This window comes from Oncorhynchus tshawytscha, linkage group LG09 (genome assembly GCF_018296145.1).
Source record: "Oncorhynchus tshawytscha isolate Ot180627B linkage group LG09, Otsh_v2.0, whole genome shotgun sequence".
Classification (NCBI taxonomy): Eukaryota; Metazoa; Chordata; class Actinopteri; order Salmoniformes; family Salmonidae; genus Oncorhynchus; species Oncorhynchus tshawytscha.
The window spans coordinates 6,897,068-6,914,465 of record NC_056437.1 but is presented as its reverse complement, the minus strand read 5'-3'; positions in this window follow the sequence as shown (position 1 = coordinate 6,914,465).

Here is a 17,398-nt window from a genome sequence, read left to right as displayed (position 1 = left end):
AACTATGTAGGGTATTAGAGTGCCATAGGGAACTATGTAGGGTATTAGGGAACTATGTAGGGTATTAGAGTACCATAGGAAACTATGTGAAGGAATAGGGCCCATAGAGAACTATGTAGGGAATAGAGTGCCAGAGGGAACTATGTAGGGGAATAGGGCCCATAGGGAACTATGTAGGGGAACAGGGCCCTTAGGGAACTATGTAGGGAATAGGGCCCATAGGGAACTATGTAGGGGAACAGGGCCCTTGGGGAACTATGTAGGGGAATAGGGTGCCATAGGGAACTATGTATGGAATAGGGCCCATAGGGAACTATGTAGGGAATAGGGCCCATGGGGAACTATGTAGGGGAATAGGGCCCATAGGGAACTATGTAGGGGAACAGGGTGCCATAGGGAACTATGTAGGGAATAGGGTGCCATAGGGAACTATGTAGGGAATAGGGCCCATGGGGAACTATGAAGGGGAATAGGGTGCCATAGGGAACTATGTAGGCAAACAGGGGAACATTGGGAACTATGTAGGGGAACAGGGGAACATAGGGAACTATGTAAAGGAATAGAGTGCCGTAGGGAACTATGTAGGGTATTAGAGTGCCATAGGGAATTATGTAGGGTATTAGGGAACTATTTAGGGTATTAGAGTGCCGTTGGGAACTATGTAGGGTATTAGGGAACTATGTAAAGGAATAGAGTGCCATAGGGAACTATGTAGGGTATTAGAGTGCCATAGGGAACTATGTAGGGTATTAGGGAACTATGTAGGGTATTAGAGTACCATAGGAAACTATGTGAAGGAATAGGGCCCATAGAGAACTATGTAGGGGAATAGAGTGCCAGAGGGAACTATGTAGGGGAATAGGGCCCATAGGGAACTATGTAGGGGAACAGGGCCCTTAGGGAACTATGTAGGGGAATAGGGCCCATAGGGAACTATGTAGGGGAACAGGGCCCTTGGGGAACTATGTAGGGAATAGGGTGCCATAGGGAACTATGTATGGAATAGGGCCCATAGGGAACTATGTAGGGGAATAGGGCCCATGGGGAACTATGTAGGGGAATAGGGCCCATAGGGAACTATGTAGGGGAACAGGGTGCCATAGGGAACTATGTAGGGAATAGGGTGCCATAGGGAACTATGTAGGGAATAGGGCCCATGGGGAACTATGAAGGGGAATAGGGTGCCATAGGGAACTATGTAGGCAAACAGGGGGACATTGGGAACTATGTAGGGGAACAGGGGAACATAGGGAACTATGTAAAGGAATAGAGTGCCGTAGGGAACTATGTAGGGTATTAGAGTGCCATAGGGAATTATGTAGGGTATTAGGGAACTATTTAGGGTATTAGAGTGCCGTTGGGAACTATGTAGGGTATTAGGGAACTATGTAAAGGAATAGAGTGCCATAGGGAACTATGTAGGGTATTAGAGTGCCATAGGGAATTATGTAGGGTATTAGGGAACTATGTAGGTTATTAGAGTGCCGTTGGGAACTATGTAGGGTATTAGGGAACTATGTAAAGGAATAGAGTGCCATAGGGAACTATGTAAAGGAATATAGTGCCCTAGGGAACTATGTAGGGTATTAGAGTGCCATAGGGAACTATGTAAAGGAATAGAGTGCCCTAGGGAACTATGTAAATGAATAGAGTGCCATAGGGAACTATGTAAAGGAATAGAGTGCCATAGGGAACTATGTAGGGTATTAGAGTGCCATATGGAACTATGTAGGGTATTAGGGAACTATGTAGGGTATTAGAGTGCCATAGGGAATTATGTAGGGTATTAGAGTGCCATGGGGAACTGTGTAGGGTATTAGAGTGCCATAGGGAACTATGTAGAGTATTAGGGAACTATATAGGGTATTAGAGTGCCATTGGGAACTATGTAGGGTATGAGGGAACTATGTAGGGTATTAGAGTGCCATAGGAAACTATGTAGAGTATTAGGGAACTATGTAGGGTATTAGAGTGACATAGGGAACTATGTAGGGTATTTGAGTGCCATGGTGAACTATGTAGGGTATTAGGGAACTATGTAGGGTATTAGAGTGCCATAGGGAACTATGTAGGGTATTAGGGAACTATGTAGGGTATTAGAGTACCATAGGAAACTATGTGAAGGAATAGGGCCCATAGAGAACTATGTAGGGGAATAGAGTGCCAGAGGGAACTATGTAGGGGAATAGGGCCCATAGGGAACTATGTAGGGGAACAGGGCCCTTAGGGAACTATGTAGGGGAATAGGGCCCATAGGGAACTATGTAGGGGAACAGGGCCCTTGGGGAACTATGTAGGGAATAGGGTGCCATAGGGAACTATGTATGGAATAGGGCCCATAGGGAACTATGTAGGGGAATAGGGCCCATGGGGAACTATGTAGGGGAATAGGGCCCATAGGGAACTATGTAGGGAACAGGGTGCCATAGGGAACTATGTAGGGAATAGGGTGCCATAGGGAACTATGTAGGGAATAGGGCCCATGGGGAACTATGAAGGGGAATAGGGTGCCATAGGGAACTATGTAGGCAAACAGGGGAACATTGGGAACTATGTAGGGGAACAGGGGAACATAGGGAACTATGTAAAGGAATAGAGTGCCGTAGGGAACTATGTAGGGTATTAGAGTGCCATAGGGAATTATGTAGGGTATTAGGGAACTATTTAGGGTATTAGGGGGAATAGGGTGCCATAGGGAACTATGTAGGCAAACAGGGAACATTGGGAACTATGTAGGGGAACAGGGGAACATAGGGAACTATGTAAAGGAATAGAGTGCCGTAGGGAACTATGTAGGGTATTAGAGTGCCATAGGGAATTATGTAGGGTATTAGGGAACTATTTAGGGTGCCAAGTGCCGTTGGGAACTATGTAGGGTATTAGGGAACTATGTAAAGGAATAGAGTGCCATAGGGAACTATGTAGGGTATTAGAGTGCCATATGGAACTATGTAGGGTATTAGGGAACTATGTAGGTTATTAGAGTGCCGTTGGGAACTATGTAGGGTATTAGGGAACTATGTAAAGGAATAGAGTGCCATAGGGAACTATGTAAAGGAATATAGTGCCCTAGGGAACTATGTAGGGTATTAGAGTGCCATAGGGAACTATGTAAAGGAATAGAGTGCCCTAGGGAACTATGTAAATGAATAGAGTGCCATAGGGAACTATGTAAAGGAATAGAGTGCCATAGGGAACTATGTAGGGTATTAGAGTGCCATATGGAACTATGTAGGGTATTAGGGAACTATGTAGGGTATTAGAGTGCCATAGGGAATTATGTAGGGTATTAGAGTGCCATGGGGAACTGTGTAGGGTATTAGAGTGCCATAGGGAACTATGTAGGGTATTAGGGAACTATATAGGGTATTAGAGTGCCATTGGGAACTATGTAGGGTATGAGGGAACTATGTAGGGTATTAGAGTGCCATAGGAAACTATGTAGAGTATTAGGGAACTATGTAGGGTATTAGAGTGACATAGGGAACTATGTAGGGTATTAAGGAACTATGTAGGGTATTAGAGTGCCATAGGGAACTATGTAGGGTATTAAAGTGCCATAGGGAAATATGTAGGGTATTAGAGTGCCATAGGGAACTGTGTAGGGTATTAGGGAACTATGTAGGGTATTAGTGTGCCATAGGGAACTATGTAGGGTATTAGGGAACTATGTAGGGTATTAGAGTGCCATAGGGAACTATGTAAAGGAATAGAGTGCCATAGGGAACTATGTAAAGGAATAGAGTGCCATAGGGAACTATGTAAAGGAATAGAGTGCCATGGGGAACTATGTAGGGTATTAGAGTGCCATAGGGAACTATGTAGGGTATTAGGGAACTATGTAGGGTATTAGAGTGCCATAGGGAACTATGTAGGGTATTAGGGAACTATGTAGGGTATTAGAGTGCCATTGGGAACTATGTAGGGTATTAGAGTGCCATAGGGAACTATGTAGGGTATTAGGGAACTATGTAGGGTATTAGAGTGCCATAGGGAACTATATAGGGTATTAGAGTGCCATAGGGAACTATGTAAAGGAATAGAGTGCCATAGGGAACTATGTAAAAGAATAGAGTGCCATAGGGAACTATGAAAAGGAATAGAGTGCCATAGGGAACTATGTAGGGTATTAGAGTGCCATAGGGAACTATGTAGGGTATTAGGGAACTATGTATGGTATTAGAGTGCCATAGGGAACTATGTAGGGTATTAGAGTGCCATAGGGAACTATGTAGGGTATTAGGGAACTATGTAGGGTAATAGGGAACATAGGGAACTATGTAGGGTATTAGGGAACTATGTATGGTATTAGAGTGCCATAGGGAACTATGTAGGGTATTAGAGTGCCATAGGGAACTATGTAGGGTATTAGGGAACTATGTAGGGTAATAGGGGAACATAGGGAACTATGTAGGGTATTAGGGAACTATGTAGGGTATTAGAGTGCCATGGGGAACTATGTAGGGTATTAGGGAACTATGTAGGGGATTAGAGTGCCATAGGGAACTATGTAGGATATTAGAGTGCCATAGGGAACTATGTAGGGTATTAGGGAACTATGTAGGGGATTAGAGTGCCATAGGGAACTATGTAGGGTATTAGAGTGCCATAGGGAACTATGTAGGGTATTAGGGAACTATGTAGGGGATTAGAGTGCCATAGGGAACTATGTAGGGTATTAGAGTGCCATAGGGAACTATGTAGGGGATTAGAGTGCCATAGGGAACTATGTGGGGTAATAGGGGAACATAGGGAACTATGTAGGGTATTAGGGAACTATGTAGGGTATTAGTGCCATAGGGAACTATGTAGGGTATAATGGAACTATGTAGGGTATTAGAGTGCCATTGGGAACTAGGTATGGTATTAGAATGCCATAGGGAACTATGTAGGGTATTAGGGAACTATGTAGGGTATTAGAGTGCCATAGGGAACTATATAGGGTATTATAGTGCCATAGGGAACTATGTAAAGGAATAGAGTGCCATAGGGAACTATGTAAAGGAATAGAGTGCCATAGGGAACTATGTAAAGGAATAGAGTGCCATAGGGAACTATGTAAAGGAATAGAGTGCCATAGGGAACTATGTAGGGTATTAGAGTGCCATAGGGAACTATGTAGAGTATTAGGGAACTATGTAGGGTATTAGAGTGACATAGGGAACTATGTAGGGGAACAGGGTGCCATAGGGAACTATGTAGGGTAATAGGGGAACATAGGGAACTATGTAGGGTATTAGGGAACTATGTAGGGTATTTGAGTGCCATAGGGAACTATGTAGGGTATTAGGGAACTATGTAGGGGATTAGAGTGCCATAGGGAACTATATAGGATATTAGAGTGCCATAGGGAACTATGTAGGGTATTAGGAACTATGTAGGGTATTAGAGTGACATAGGGAACTATGTAGGGTATTAAGGAACTATGTAGGGTATTAGAGTGCCATAGGGAACTATGTAGGGTATTAAAGTGCCATATGGAAATATGTAGGGTATTAGAGTGCCATAGGGAACTGTGTAGGGTATTAGGGAACTATGTAGGGTATTAGTGTGCCATAGGGAACTATGTAGGGTATTAGGGAACTATGTAGGGTATTAGAGTGCCATAGGGAACTATGTAAAGGAATAGAGTGCCATAGGGAACTATGTAAAGGAATAGAGTGCCATAGGGAACTATGTAAAGGAATAGAGTGCCATGGGGAACTATGTAGAGTATTAGAGTGCCATAGGGAACTATGTAGGGTATTAGGGAACTATGTAGGGTATTAGAGTGCCATAGGGAACTATGTAGGGTATTAGGGAACTATGTAGGGTATTAGAGTGCCATTGGGAACTATGTAGGGTATTAGAGTGCCATAGGGAACTATGTAGGGTATTAGGGAACTATGTAGGGTATTAGAGTGCCATAGGGAACTATATAGGGTATTAGAGTGCCATAGGGAACTATGTAAAGGAATAGAGTGCCATAGGGAACTATGTAAAAGAATAGAGTGCCATAGGGAACTATGAAAAGGAATAGAGTGCCATAGGGAACTATGTAGGGTATTAGAGTGCCATAGGGAACTATGTAGGGTATTAGGGAACTATGTATGGTATTAGAGTGCCATAGGGAACTATGTAGGGTATTAGAGTGCCATAGGGAACTATGTAGGGTATTAGGGAACTATGTAGGGTAATAGGGGAACATAGGGAACTATGTAGGGTATTAGGGAACTATGTAGGGTATTAGAGTGCCATGGGGAACTATGTAGGGTATTAGGGAACTATGTAGGGGATTAGAGTGGCATAGGGAACTATGTAGGGTATTAGAGTGCCATAGGGAACTATGTAGGGTATTAGGGAACTATGTAGGGGATTAGAGTGCCATAGGGAACTATGTAGGGTATTAGAGTGCCATAGGGAACTATGTAGGGATTAGAGTGCCATAGGGAACTATGTGGGGTAATAGGGAACATAGGGAACTATGTAGGGTATTAGGGGAACTATGTAGGGTATTAGTGCCATAGGGAACTATGTAGGGTATAATGGAACTATGTAGGGTATTAGAGTGCCATTGGGAACTATGTAGGGTATTATAATGCCATAGGGAACTATGTAGGGTATTAGGGAACTATGTAGGAGTGCCATAGGGAACTATAGGGTATTATAGTGCCATAGGGAACTATGTAAGGGGAATAGAGTGCCATAGGGAACTATGTAAGGGAATAGAGTGCCATAGGGAACTATGTAAAGGAATAGAGTGCCATTGGGAACTATGTAAAGGAACAGGGGAACATAGGGAACTATGTAAAGGAATAGAGTGCCATAGGGAACTATGTAGGGTATTAGAGTGCCATAGGGAACTATGTAGGGTATTAGGGAACTATTTAGGGTATTAGAGTGCCGTTGGGAACTATGTAGGGTATTAGGGAACTATGTAAAGGAATAGAGTGCCATAGGGAACTATGTAGGGTATTAGAGTGCCATAGGGAACTATGTAGGGTATTAGGGAACTATGTAGGTTATTAGAGTGCCATAGGGAACTATGTAGGGTATTAGGAACTATGTAAAGGAATAGAGTGCCATAGGGAACTATGTAGGGAATATAGTGCCCTAGGGAACTATGTAGGGTATTAGAGTGCCATAGGGAACTATGTAAAGGAATAGAGTGCCATAGGGAACTATGTAAATGAATATGTAGTGTATTAGGGAACTATGTAAAGGAATAGAGTGCCATAGGGAACTATGTAGGGTATTAGACTGCCATATGGAACTATGTAGGGTATTAGGGAACTATGTAGGGTATTTAGTGCCATAGGGAACTATGTAGGGTATAATATTAGGGTGCCATAGGGAACTGTGTAGGGTATTAGAGTGCCATAGGGAACTATGTAGAGTATTAGGGAACTATGTAGGGTATTAGAGTGCCATTGGGAACTATGTAGGGTATAATGGAACTATGTAGGGTATTAGAGTGCCATAGGAACTATGTAAAGTATTAGGGAACTATGTAAGGTATTAGAGTGACATAGGGAACTATGTAGGGTATTTGAGTGCCATGGTGAACTATGTAGGGTATTAGGGAACTATGTAGGTATTAGAGTGCCATAGGGAACTATGTAGGGTATTAGGGAACTATGTAGGGTATTAGAGTACCATAGGAACTATGTGAAGGAATAGGGCCCATAGAGAACTATGTAGGGAATAGAGTGCCAGAGGGAACTATGTAGGGGAATAGGGCCCATAGGGAACTATGTAGGGGAACAGGGCCCTTGGGGAACTATGTAGGGAGGGGAATAGGGTAGGGTATTAGGGAACTATGTATGGAATAGGTGCCCATAGGGAACTATGTAGGGGAATAGGGCCCATAGGGAACTATGTAGGGGAACAGGGCCCATAGGGAACTATGTAGGGAACAGGGTGCCATAGGGAACTATGTAGGGGAAACAGGGTGCCATAGGGAACTATGTAGGGTATTAGGGAACTATAGTATTAGGCCCATGGGGAACTATGAATTAGGGACTATGTAAAGGAATAGAGTGCCATAGGGAACTATGTAGGCAAAGTGCCAGGGGAACATTGGGAACTATGTAGGTTATTAGAGAACAGGGGAACATTAGGGAACTATGTAAAGGAATAGAGTGCCGTAGGGAACTATGTAGGGTATTAGAGTGCCATAGGGAATTATGTAGGGTATTAGGGAACTATTTAGGGTATTAGAGTGCCGTTGGGAACTATGTAGGGTATTAGGGAACTATGTAAAGGAATAGAGTGCCATAGGGAACTATGTAGGGTATTAGAGTGCCATATGGAACTATGTAGGGTATTAGGGAACTATGTAGGTTATTAGAGTGCCGTTGGGAACTATGTAGGGTATTAGGGAACTATGTAAAGGAATAGAGTGCCATAGGGAACTATGTAAAGGAATATAGTGCCCTAGGGAACTATGTAGGGTATTAGAGTGCCATAGGGAACTATGTAAAGGAATAGAGTGCCCTAGGGAACTATGTAAATGAATAGAGTGCCATAGGGAACTATGTAAAGGAATAGAGTGCCATAGGGAACTATGTAGGGTATTAGAGTGCCATATGGAACTATGTAGGGTATTAGGGAACTATGTAGGGTATTAGAGTGCCATAGGGAATTATGTAGGGTATTAGAGTGCCATGGGGAACTGTGTAGGGTATTAGAGTGCCATAGGGAACTATGTAGAGTATTAGGGAACTATATAGGGTATTAGAGTGCCATTGGGAACTATGTAGGGTATGAGGGAACTATGTAGGGTATTAGAGTGCCATAGGAAACTATGTAGAGTATTAGGGAACTATAGGGTATTAGAGTGACATAGGGAACTATGTAGGGTATTTGAGTGCCATGGGAACTATGTAGGAACTATGTAGGGTATTAGAGTGCCATAGGGAACTATGTAGGGTATTAAACCATAGGGAAATACCATAGGGTATTAGAGTGCCATAGGGAACTATGTAGGGTATTAGGGAACTATGTAGGGTATTAGTGTGCCATAGGGAACTATAGGGTAGGGGTATAGGGAACTATGTAGGGTATTAGAACAGTGCCATAGGGAACTATGTAGGGGAATAGGGTGCCATAGGGAACTATGTAAAGGAATAGAGTGCCATAGGGAACTATGTAAAGGAATAGAGTGCCATGGGGAACTATGTAGGGTATTAGAGTGCCATAGGGAACTATGTAGGGTATAGGGAACTATGTAGGGTAATAGAGTGCCATAGGGAACTATGTAGGGAATATTAGGGAACTATGAAGGGGAATAGAGTGCCATTGGGAACTATGTAGGCAATTAGAGTGCCATAGGGAACTATGTAGGGTATTAGGGAACTATGTAGGGTATTAGAGTGCCATAGGGAACTATATAGGATATTAGAAGTGTAGGGTATAGGGAACTATGTAAAGGATTAGAGTGCGTTGGGAACTATGTAGGGAACTATGTAAAAAGAATAGAGTGCCATAGGGAACTATGTAGGAATTAGAGTGCCATAGGGAACTATGTAGGGTATTAAAGTGCCATAGGGAACTATGTAGGGTATTAGGGAACTATGTATGGTATTAGAGTGCCATAGGGAACTATGTAGGGTATTAGAGTGCCATAGGGAACTATGTAGGGTATTAGGGAACTATGTAGGGTAATATGTAAAGGGAACATAGGGAACTATGTAAAGGTATTAGGGAACTATGTAGGGTATTAGAGTGCCATGGGGAACTATGTAGGGTATTAGGGAACTATGTAGGGGAATAGAGTGCCATAGGGAACTATGTAGGATATTAGAGTGCCATAGGGAACTATGTAGGGTAGGGTTAGGGAACTATGTATGGGATTAGAGTGCCATAGGGAACTATGTAGGGTATTAGAGTGCCATAGGGAACTATGTAGGGTATTAGGGAACTATGTAGGGATTAGAGTGCCATAGGGAACTATGTAGGTAGGGAACTATGTAGAGTGCCATAGGGAACTATGTATGGGGATTAGAGTGCCATAGGGAACTATGTAGGGGTAATAGGGAACATAGGGAACTATGTAGGGTATTAGGGAACTATGTAGGGTATTAGTGCCATAGGGAACTATGTAGGGTATAATGGAACTATGTAGGGTATTAGAGTGCCATTGGGAACTATGTATGGTATTAGAATGCCATAGGGAACTATGTAGGGTATTATGGGAACTATGTAGGGTATTAGAGTGCCATAGGGAACTATATAGGGTATTATAGTGCCATAGGGAACTATGTAAAGGAATAGAGTGCCATAGGGAACTATGTAAAGGAATAGAGTGCCATAGGGAACTATGTAAAGGAATAGAGTGCCATAGGGAACTATGTAAAGGAATAGAGTGCCATAGGGAACTATGTAGGGTATTAGAGTGCCATAGGGAACTATGTAGAGTATTAGGGAACTATGTAGGGTATTAGAGTGACATAGGGAACTATGTAGGGGAACAGGGTGCCATAGGGAACTATGTAGGGTAATAGGGAACATAGTGGGAACTATGTGGGGTATTAGGGAACTATGTAGGGTATTTGAGTGCCATAGGGAACTATGTAGGGTATTAGGAACTATGTAGGGTATTAGGAACATAGGGAACTATGTAGGGTATTAAGGAACTATGTAGGGTATTAGGGAACTAGTGCCATAGGGAACTATGTAGGGTATTAAAGTGCCATATGGAAATATGTAGGGTATTAGAGTGCCATAGGGAACTGTGTAGGGTATTAGGGAACTATGTAGGGTATTAGTGTGCCATAGGGAACTATGTAGGGTATTAGGGAACTATGTAGGGTATTAGAGTGCCATAGGGAACTATGTAAAGGAATAGAGTGCCATAGGGAACTATGTAAAGGAATAGAGTGCCATAGGGAACTATGTAAAGGAATAGAGTGCCATGGGGAACTATGTAGAGTATTAGAGTGCCATAGGGAACTATGTAGGGTATTAGGGAACTATGTAGGGTATTAGAGTGCCATAGGGAACTATGTAGGGTATTAGGGAACTATGTAGGGTATTAGAGTGCCATTGGGAACTATGTAGAGTATTAGAGTGCCATAGGGAACTATGTAGGGTATTAGGGAACTATGTAGGGTATTAGAGTGCCATAGGGAACTATATAGGGTATTAGAGTGCCATAGGGAACTATGTAAAGGAATAGAGTGCCATAGGGAACTATGTAAAAGAATAGAGTGCCATAGGGAACTATGAAAAGGAATAGAGTGCCATAGGGAACTATGTAGGGTATTAGAGTGCCATAGGGAACTATGTAGGGTATTAGGGAACTATGTATGGTATTAGAGTGCCATAGGGAACTATGTAGGGTATTAGAGTGCCATAGGGAACTGTGTAGGGTATTAGGGAACTATGTAGGGTAATAGGGGAACATAGGGAACTATGTAGGGTATTAGGGAACTATGTAGGGTATTAGAGTGCCATGGGGAACTATGTAGGGTATTAGGGAACTATGTAGGGGATTAGAGTGCCATAGGGAACTATGTAGGGTATTAGAGTGCCATAGGGAACTATGTAGGGTATTAGGGAACTATGTAGGGGATTAGAGTGCCATAGGGAACTATGTAGGGTATTAGAGTGCCATAGGGAACTATGTAGGGGATTAGAGTGCCATAGGGAACTATGTGGGGTAATAGGGGAACATAGGGAACTATGTAGGGTATTAGGGAACTATGTAGGGTATTAGTGCCATAGGGAACTATGTAGGGTATAATGGAACTATGTAGGGTATTAGAGTGCCATTGGGAACTATGTAGGGTATTAGAATGCCATAGGGAACTATGTAGGGTATTAGGGAACTATGTAGGGTATTAGAGTGCCATAGGGAACTATATAGGGTATTATAGTGCCATAGGGAACTATGTAAAGGAATAGAGTGCCATAGGGAACTATGTAAAGGAATAGAGTGCCATAGGGAACTATGTAAAGGAATAGAGTGCCATAGGGAACTATGTAAAGGAATAGAGTGCCATGTAGGGTATTAGAGTGCCATAGGGAACTATGTAGAGTATTAGGGAACTATGTAGGGTATTAGAGTGACATAGGGAACTATGTAGGGGAACAGGGTGCCATAGGGAACTATGTAGGGTAATAGGGGAACATAGGGAACTATGTAGGGTATTAGGGAACTATGTAGGGTATTAGAGTGCCATAGGGAACTATGTAGGGTATTAGGGAACTATGTAGGGGATTAGAGTGCCATAGGGAACTATATAGGATATTAGAGTGCCATAGGGAACTATGTAGGGTATTAGGAACTATGTAGGGGATTAGAGTGCCATAGGGAACTATGTAGGGTATTAGAGTGCCATAGGGAACTATGTAAAGGAATAGAGTGCCATAGGGTACTATGTAGGGTATTAGAGTGCCATAGGGAACTATGTAGGGTATTAGGGAACTATGTAGGGTATTAGAGTGCCATAGGGAACTATGTAGGGTATTAGACTGCCATAAGGAACTATGTAGGGTATTAAGGAACTATGTAGGGTATTAGTGCCATAGGGAACTATGTAGGGTATAATGGAACTATGTAGGGTATTAGAGTGCCATAGGGAACTATGTAGGGTATTAGACTGCCATAAGGAACTATGTAGGGTATTAAGGAACTATGTAGGGTATTAGTGCCATAGGGAACTATGTAGGGTATAATGGAACTATATAGGGTATTAGAGTGCCATTGGGAACTTTGTAAAGGAATAGAGTGCCATAGGGAACTATTTAAAGGAATAGAGTGCCATAGGGAACTATGTAAAGGAATAGAGTGCCATAGGGAACTATGTAGGGTATTAGGGAACTATGTAGGGGATTAGAGTGCCATAGGGAACTATGTAGGGTATTAGAGTGCCATAGGGAACTATGTAGGGGATTAGAGTGCCATAGGGAACTATGTAGGGTAATAGGGGAACATAGGGAACTATGTAGGGTATTAGGGAACTATATAGGGTATTAGAGTGCCATAGGGAACTATGTAGGGTATTAGGGAACTATGTAGGGGATTCGAGTGCCATAGGGAACTATGTAGGGGAACAGGGTGCCATAGGGAACTATGTAGGGGAACAGGGTGCCATAGGGAACTATGTAGGGGAACAGAGTGCCATAGGGAACTATGTAGGGGAACAGGGTGCCATAGGGAACTATGTAGGGTATTAGGGAACTATGTAGGGGATTAGAGTGCCATAGGGAACTATGTAGGGGATTAGAGTGCCATAGGGAACTATGTAGGGGATTAGAGTGCCATAGGGAACGATGTAGGGGATTAGAGTGCCATAGGGAACGATGTAGGGGATTAGAGTGCCATAGGGAACAATGTAGGGTATTAGAGAACTATGTAGGGGATTAGAGTGCCATAGGGAACTACACATCCATTTAAAAGATTGAGGTCACATACGAATGTTCTTGTTTTGAAAGAAAAGCACATTTGTTGTCCATTAAAATAATATCAAATTGATCAGAAATACAGTGTAGACATTGTTAATGTTGTAAATGACTATTGTTGCTGGGAAATGGCAGACTATTTTAAATGTAATTGTCACCACTTCTGCCGAAGTTGGTACCTCTCCTTGTTCGGGCGGCATTCGGCTATCGCTATATCCGCTTTTCATTTTCCATTGGTTTTGTCTTGTCTTCCATCACACCTGGTTCCAATTCCATCAATTACATGTTGTGTATTTAACCCTCTGTTCGCCCCCCATGTCCTTGGCTGTAATTGTTTCTTGTAGTGCTCATGCTGGTATTGACCGGGTTTTGTTTGACCCATTTATTGTATTGTTCTGTTGCCGGTGGTTTATGGATATTAAACGACACCGTTGTAAATCAGTTCTCGCTCTCCTGCGCCTGTCTTCTCTGCCACCAGAACGCACCTCGCTACAGGAATAGGCGTACAGAGGCCCATTATCAGCAACCATCGCTCCTGTGTTCCAATGGCACGTTGTGTTAGCTAATCCAGGTTTATCATTTTTAAAGGCTAATTGATCATTAGAAAACCTATTTGCAATTATGTTAGCACGACTGAAAACTGTTATTCTGATTAAAGAAGCATTAAAACTTGCCTTCTTTAGACTAGTTGAGTATCTGGAGCATCATGACCTGAGTATTCTTTGTTTTCTTTATTGTTTTGGTTAGGTCAGGGTGTGACATGGGTGATGTATGTGTTTTTGGACTGTCTAGGGGTTTTGTAGATGTATGGGGTTGTTTATCATCTAGGTGTTTATATATGTCTATGGTTGCCTAGATTGGTTCTCAATTAGAGGCAGGTGTTTATCGTTGTTTCTGATTGGGAACCATACTTAAGCAGCCATCTGCTTTGGGTATTTCGCGGGTTATTATCTATGTCTATGCCTAGTTTCCTGTCTGCACTAGTTTTATATAGATTCACGTTTGGTTTGTTGTTTTGTTTAAGTGTTCAAGTGTTCTTCGTCTTCATTAAAAAATATGTATTCATCTTACGCTGCGCCTTGGTCTCCTCCATACGACGAACGTGACAGAATAACCCACCTTAAAAGGACCAAGCAGCGTGATTGGGAGGAACAGCGCTTAATGGAGAAATGGACCCGGGAGAAGGATGAATGGGTAACAACCTGGGAGGAGATTGAAAGTTGGTTGATCGATCCAGGGAGAGTGCCAGAGACTGCATGGGATTCTTTGGAACAGTGTGAGGAGGGATACAGGAGAATGGAGGAACGGCGAAGATTTAAGGGTACACAGCTAGCACGGAAGCCCGAGAGGCAGCCCCAATAATTTTTGGGGGGGCGGCACACGAGGAGATTGGCTAAGTCAGGTAGGAGACCTGAGCCAACTCCTCGTGCTTACCGTGGGGAGCGTGTAACTGGTCAGGCACCGTGTTATGCAGAGATGCTCACGGTCTCTCCAGTGCGCATTTCTAGCCCGGTGCGCTATATTCCAACTCCTCGCATTGGCCGGGCTAGAATGAGCATCCAGCCAGGACGGGTTGTTTCAGCTTTACACTCCAGACCTCCAGTATGCCTCCACAGCCCAGTATGTCCTGTGCCTGCTCCCTGCACTCGTCCTGAGGTGCGTGTCCCCAGCCCAGTACCACCAGTGCCAACACCACGCACCAGGCTTCCTGTGCGTCTCCAGAGCCCTGTACTCCCTGTTCCTCCTCCCCGCACTCATCATGAGGTGCGTGTCTCCAACCCGGTACCACCAGTGCCGGCACCACATACCAGGCCACCAGTGCGCCTCCAGGATCCAGTACTCCCTGTTCCTGCTCCTCGCACTCGCCGGCACCACGCACCAGGCCACCAGGGCGACTCGGCAGTCCAGTACACCCTGTTCCTCCTCCCTGCACTCTCCCTGAGGTGCGTGTCCTCGGCCCAGTACCACCAGTACCGCACCACGCACCAGGCCTACAGTGCGCCTCATCAGTCCAGAGCTTTCGGCTACAGTACCCAGTCCAGAGCGTCCGGCAACAGTACCCAGTCCAGAGCGTCCGGCTACAGTCTACAGACCGGAACCTCCTACAACGGATCGCAGTCCAGATTTCTATCACGACGGGTCGCAGTCCGGAACCTACCACGACGGGTCACAGTCCGGATCTGCCAGAGTCTCCCTCCAGTCCGGATCTGGAGCAGTAAGGAGCCGCCAGAGCCGTCAGCCAGCCAGGAGCCGCCAGAGCCGTCAGCCAGCCAGGAGCCGCCAGAGCCGTCAGCCAGCCAGGAGCTGCCGATGCCATCAGCCAGCCAGGATCCGCCAGGGCCGTCAGCCAGCCAGGAGCCACCAGAGCCGTCAGCCAGCCAGGAGCTGCCAGAACCGTCAGCCAGCCAGGAGCCGCCAGAGCCGTCAGCCAGAGCCGTCAGCCAGCCAGGAGCCACCAGAGCCGTCAGCCAGCCAGGAGCCGCCAGGGCCTTCAGCCAGCCAGGAGCTGCCAGGGCCGTCAGCCAGCCAGGAGCGGCCAGAGCCGTCAGCCAACCAGGAGCTGCCGATGCCGGCCGTCACACCGGCGATGCTGGAATCTCCCTCCTGTCCGGAGCTGCCAGAGATGCTCCTTCAGTCCAGTGATGCCCTCTACGATGATCTTCAGTCCGGGGTCCGCTGCGAGGGTCCCACCTAAGTGGGCCAAGACTGAGGTAGAGCGGGGTCCACGTCCTGCACCCGAACCGTCGCCGTGAAAAAGGCCCACCCGGACCCTCCCCTTTAGATTAGGCTTTGCGGCCAGAGTCTGCACCTTTGTCGGGGTGTACTGTCACGCCCTGACCTGAGTATTCTTTGTTTTCTTTATTGTTTTGGTTAGGTCAGGGTGTGACATGGGTGATGTATGTGTTTTTGACTTGTCTAGGGGTTTTGTAGGTTTTTGGGGTTGTTTATCATCTAGGTGTTTATATATTTCTATGGTTGCCTAGATTGGTTCTCAATTAGAGGCAGGTGTTTATCATTGTCTGATTGGGAACCATATTTAGGCAGCCATCTTCTTTGGGTATTTCGTGGGTTATTATCTATTATCTATGGCTAGTTGCCTGTGTCTGCACATTTAGATTATATAGCGTCACGTTCGTTTGTTGTTTTTGTAGTTTATTTAATGTCCGTCTTCATTAAATATAGAACATGTATTCACATCACGCTGCGCCTTGGTCTCCTCACTACGACGATCGTGACAATGTCCTGGGAAATGTTCTCGTTACTTACAACCTCATGCTAATCGCATTAGCCTCCGTTAGCTCAACTGTCCCGCGGAAGGGACACTGATCCCAAAGAAGTTTAATCTATGTGTGGATGATACCATTATGTATTGCCTCGAGTGTTGATTTAGCTGTGTCAAAACTACAGTTAGATTTTATAGCTATGCAGGAATCCCTTGCTGATTTAAAACTTGTGCTTAATATGGGCTAAAACAAAATAAATGTTGGTTTTAAACTCTCTAAATAATGTTTCAGATGGACCACATGTTCATTCATTAGATGATTCAGATGAACCACATGTTCACTCATTAGATGATTCAGATGGACTACATGTTCACTCATTAGATGATTCAGATGAACCACATGTTCACTCATTAGATGTTTCAGATGGACCACATGTTCACTCATTAGATGATTCAGATGGACCACATGTTCACTCATTAGATGATTCAGATGGACTACATGTTCACTCATTAGATGATTCAGATGAACCACATGTTCACTCATTAGATGATTCAGATGAACCACATGTTCACTCATTAGATGATTCAGATGGACTACATGTTCACACATTAGATGATTCAGATGAACCACATGTTCATTCATTAGATGATTTAGATGAACCACATGTTCATTCATTAGATGATTCAGATGGACCACATGTTCACTCATTAGATGATTCAGATGAACCACATGTTCATTCATTAGATGATTCAGATGGACTACATGTTCACTCATTAGATGATTCAGAT